Source organism: Suricata suricatta, chromosome 8 (assembly GCF_006229205.1).
Source record: "Suricata suricatta isolate VVHF042 chromosome 8, meerkat_22Aug2017_6uvM2_HiC, whole genome shotgun sequence".
In the NCBI taxonomy this organism is placed as follows: Eukaryota; Metazoa; Chordata; class Mammalia; order Carnivora; family Herpestidae; genus Suricata; species Suricata suricatta.
Window position 1 is genome coordinate 68,883,363 of NC_043707.1, and position 5,890 is coordinate 68,889,252.

Here is a 5,890-nt window from a genome sequence, read left to right on the forward strand (position 1 = left end):
CCCCCCCCCACACCCACCACCCAGATGACCCGCAAAAACTTTGCCAACACCACACCTGCCAACATTCCTAGAAGGACATGAGCACCTTGTTAAAACTGCATGCCCCATCCTTGTATGCTTTGTGGAGCAACCTCAGCAGGCCCTGGTTTCTGCAGTGGCTATGCATCCCCTGTGGAGGCAGATAAGCACCATGCCTCCCCCCCAACCCACCCACTCATGCTTTGTGGAGCAGCCCTGGCAGCCCCAGTGTCCACACAGTTGCTTGTCTCCTGTGGAAGAGAGCCAGTACTCCCAAGTTATAATTGCATGATCTACCCACTACTTTTGAGAGCAAGAGGCAGAGCTGACTTTCCTAACACACAGAAGCAGACACAGAGTGTTAGGCAAAATCAACAGAAGAATATGTCACAAATATGTCACAAAACAGGAAAAAACCACAGCAAGATACCTAAGCGAAACAGAGAGAAATAGCATGATTTAGAATAATGATCATAAAGATACTCACTAGAATTGAGAAAAGAGTGATGTATATCAGTAAGACCCTTAAGAAAGAGATAGAAAACATTAAAAAGAATCAATAAGGGGAGAAGAACACAGCAAATCAAACTAAAAATACACTTGATGGAACAAATAGGTTGGAAGAAGTAGAGAAATGAATTAATAAACTAGAAGACAGAGTCATGAAAAGTAATCAATCAGAACAAATGAAAGAAAAAAATCTATGGAAAAAAAGAATAGACTCAGTGATTCCATCAAGCGTAATAACATTTGCATTCTAGGGATCCCAGAAGGAGAAGAGAAAGAAAAGGGAGCAGAAAATTTATTTAAAGATATAATAGCTAAAAACTTCCCTAATCTGGGGAAAGAAACAGATATTCATATTCAGAAGGCACAGAGATCCCCCCAACCAAATCAATCACAGGAGGTCCACACCAAGATACATAGTAATCAAACTGGCAAAAATTAGTTTAAAAAACTTTTTTAAGCAGCAAGAGAAAAAAAGATAGTTACATAAAAGGGGAAACCTCAAAAGGCTATCAGCTGAGTTTTCAGCAGAAACTGTACAGGTCAGAGGGGAGTGTAATGATATAGGGAAATTGCTGAAAAGGAAAAATCTACAGCCAAGAATACTTTACCCAGAAATGACATAGATTAGAATAGAAAATGAGATAAAGTGTTTCTCAGACAGAAACAAACAAACAAAACCCAAAACAGCAACAACAAAAAAAACTAAAGAAGTTCCTGACCACTAAAACAGCTTTACAAGGAATATTAAAGGGAACTCTATGACTGGAATACAAAGACCAAAGTGAGAATATAAAAAGTAGGAAACACAAAAGCAATAAAAATAAGTATTTCTATAAAAAAAAAACAGTCTAGGGATTCCCAAAATAAAAGGATGTAAAATATGATAACATATACCTAAAATGTGGGAAGCGGGGAGAGGAGTAAAGAATGGGTTCAAAATTAAGCAAGTATCAACTGCTCTGTGCAGAAGATGTTATACAAACTTAATGGTACCCACAAGTCAAAAACCATAATAGATATGTAAAGAATAAAGAGAAAAGAATTCAGGTATATCACTAAAGAAAATCAGCAAACCATGAAAAAGAGCAAGAGAAGCAAGGATCAGAGTAAAACTACAAAAGCAATCACAAAACAAATAACAAAATAAATGCATATGTATCAAAAAATTACTTTGAATGTAAATGGATTAAACACTTCAGTCAAAAGACATAGGGTGATAGAGGGATTTAAAAAAAAAGCAAGACCTATCTATATGTTGCCTACAAAAAGACTCATTTCAGACCAAAAATATACCTGTAGATGGAAAGTGAGAGGGTAGAGAAATATTTATCACGCAATGAATGCTGAAAGAAAGCAGAAGTAACAATACTTATATTAGTCAAAATAGACTTTAAAACAAAAACTGTAACAAGAGACAAAGAAGGACCCTATACAATAATAAGGGGATGATCCAACAAGAGGATATAATAATTCTAAATATCTGTGGACCCAACTTGGAAGGACTCAAATACATAAGAGTTAATAACAAACATAAAGGAAATAATTGATAGTAACAAAATAATAATAGGAGACTTTAACATCCCACTCACAATCAATGGTCAGGTCATTTAAACAAAAAAATCAACAAGGAAACAGTATCTTTAAATGACACACTGTACCAGATAAATTTAATAGACATATTCAGAACATTCCATCCTACAACAGTGGGAAACATATTCTTTTCAAGTGCACATGGGACATTCTCTAGACAGGTCATATATTAGGCCACTAAAGAAGCCTCAACAAGTTCAAAAATATTGAAAGCACACCATGCATCTTTTCTGACCACAATGCTATGAAACTAGAAAGCAACATAGGAAAAAATCTGGAAAGACCACAAATTTATAGAGGTTAAATTACATGCTACTTCAACATGAATAGGTCAGTCAAGAAACCATAGAAATCAAAAAGTATATAGAAACAAATGAAAGTGAAAACACGACTGACAGTCCATAACCTTTGTGATGTAGCTAAAGCAGTTCTAAGATGAAAGGTTATAGCAATACAGGCCTATCTCAAGAATCAAGGAAAATTTAAAATAACAACCTACTCTTACACCTACAGGGGCTAGAAAAAGAAAAACAAACAAAACCCCAAACCATCAAAAGGAAGAAAATAATAAAGATCAGAACAGAAATAAATGATATAGAAACTGAAAAAGAAAAAAACAGCTCCTGGTTTCATTGATCTGTTGGACTCAAATAAACAAAATCACAAATGAAAGAGAAAGAACAACCAACATCACAGTGATTCAAACAATTTTAAGAGAATACTATAAAAAACTATATGTCAACAAACTAGAAAACCTAGAATAAATGGATAAATTCCTAGAAACATATAAATCATCAAACTGAAACAGGAAAAAATCAAATTTGAACAGACTAATTACCAGCTAGGAAATTGAATTAGTAATCAAAAAACTCCCAAGAAACAAGAGTCCATGACCAGATGGTTTCATGGGTGAATTCTATCAAACATTTAAAGAAGACACTCATTCATTTCACAACTATTCATAGAGCACCTACTATGTGTCAGGAAGTATGAGCATGCAAGACATATTAAAGTACATAAAACAGAAATAGTTCTTGCCCTCGTGGAGTTTGTAGATTCTCATCTTTTTATTTTCTTAGTATTTATCCTACGCTTCTCTTTTGATTAATCTTCTGCCTCCAATTTGCTAACTACCATGATGATAACTAGGCATAGAATACTTCATAGCTGTTGTGCATTTTTCTGTCCCAGTAGATTCAATGTCATTACTCATTTGTAATCAGTTTGCAGTCAAACTGGGATTTTCATATATATTCTTTTTTTTTACTTTATAAAGTTTCATATTTTTTTAACATATGCAGTTATTTTCCATCCTTTACAATACAGTAGTTGCAATGACACTCAAAACAGAAAAGCAAAGTAAAAAATCAAAACACCAACTTCTGTTTCATGTAATTAGACATACAGAAATTAGAAGGTTAAGTAACAACTAGTTAATCACCTAATTTCACAGCTATCCTTTATAGAGAGATTCAGAAACCATCCTTTTAATTTGTTTGGGCAAAAATCCTTACACAAATTAAAGAGGATTAGGAAACAATATTTAAGAACATCAGATAAAGAAAAGCAGTTTATCAGCATGTTTTCTGAGCACCTCCCACATTCCAGAGCTATAGCTGCCAGCCATGTGGTGGAGGAAATGGCAGTTGTAGCTGGGGATTAATAAATATTTGGTGAAAAAATAAATGAATGCTAATTACTGGAGGGAAAAGAGTGAGGAAAGTTTCAAAGTACTTTAGATAGAAATAGTAAACATAAGTTTCTATAGATAGAAGTTGGCTTAATTTCCAAAAGAAATTTTTTATGGTATGTGGGTAGGTAATGTGAAAAAAAATGAATATGCAGAGGTCACACATGCTTTGAGAAAAGTGAAAAAAAAAAAACACGGAAGAGTTCCATCTTCTAAGTTGCCAGGAGAGTAGAACTTAAAAGTTGTCATCACAAGAAAAAAAGGTATAAAGTGTAACTGTGTGAGATGATGAATATTTGTAACAGTTATATATGTTATATCTCAAATAAAATATTTTCTTTAAAAAAAAAAAGGAGTTATTACCTATCCTTCACAAAGTATTCCAAAAAAGAAAAAAGAAAAACTTCCGAATTCATCATATGAGGCCAGTATCACCCTTATAACAAAACCAGATAAAGATGCCACAAAAAGAGAGAGAGAGAGAGAGAGAGAGAACTACAGGACAATATCTCTTATGAATATAAAAGCAAAAATACTGAACAAAATACTAGCAAATGAAATCCAGCAATACATTTAAAAAAACAACCTTTACTACAATCAAGTGGGATTTATTCCTGGGATACAAGGGTGTTTCAACATTTGGAAATAAAATGATATATCACATCAATAAGAGAAAGGTAAGGACTGTATAATTTCAATAGATGCAGAAAAAGCATTTGACAAAGTACAACATCATTCATGATAAAAAGCCCTAAACAAAGGAGGTTTTGAAGAAACATAGCTCAGCAGAATAAAGGTCATATATGAAAAACCCACAGCAAACATCATACTCAATAGGTAAAACTGAGAGTTTTCTCCTAAGATCAGGAAAAAGACAAGGGTACCCACTTTCACCACTTTTACTCAACATAGTACTGGAAGTCCTAGCCACAGCAATCAGGCAACAAAAAGAAATAAAAAGCATCCAAATTATTGAGGAAGAAGTAAAGCTTTCATTTTTTACAGATGACATGATACTATTAAAAACCCTAAAGACGCCACCAAAAAACTGCTATAAATGATAAATGAATTCAGTAAGGTTGTAAGATACAAAATCAACATACAGAAATCCATTGCATTTCTATGCGTTAATAATGGAGTGGAAAGTGAAATTAAGAAAACAACCCCATTTACAATTGCACTAAAAATAATAAAATATATAGGAATATACTTAAAAGACCTGAATTCTGGACACTATAAACCATTGATGAAAGAAATTGAAGATGACACACACAAATGGAAGGACATTGCATGCTCATGGATTGGAAGAACATATTGCTTAAATGTTTGTATTACCCAAAGCACTCTACACATTTACTGCAATCCCTATCAAAATACCAATAGCCTTCCCAGAACTAGAACAACAATTGTAAAATTTGTGTAGAACCACAAAAGACAGGTTATCTTTTAAGACAACCTATGGAATGGGAAAAGATACTTGCAAATGACATATCCTATAAAGGATTAGTAAAAATATACAAAGAACTTACAGACTCAACACCCCAAAAATAAATAATCCAATTAAGAAATGGGTAGGCAGTGAAGAAATGGGCAGAAGACATAAACAGACACTTCTCCAAAGAGGACCTCCAGATGCCCTACAGGCACATGAAACGATGCTCAGCATTACTCATCAGGGAAACACAAATCAAAACCACACTAAGATACCACCTCACGCCAGTCAGAGTGGCTAAAATGAACAAATCAAGAGACTATAGATGCTGGCGAGGGTGTGGAGAAATGGCCACCCTCCTACACTGTTGGTGGGAATATAAACTGGTACAGCCACTCTGGAAAACAGTGTGGAGGTTCCTCAAAAAGCTATCCATAGAACTCCCCTATGAGCCAGCAATAGCACTGCTAGGGATTTGCCCAAGAGATACAGAAATGCTGATGCATAGAAGCACATGTACCCCAATGTTCATAGCAGCAATGTCCACAATAGCCAAAACATGAAAAAAGCCTAAATGTCCATCACCGGATGAGTGGATCAAGAAGATGTGGTATATATATACAATGGAGTACTACATGGCAATGAGAAAG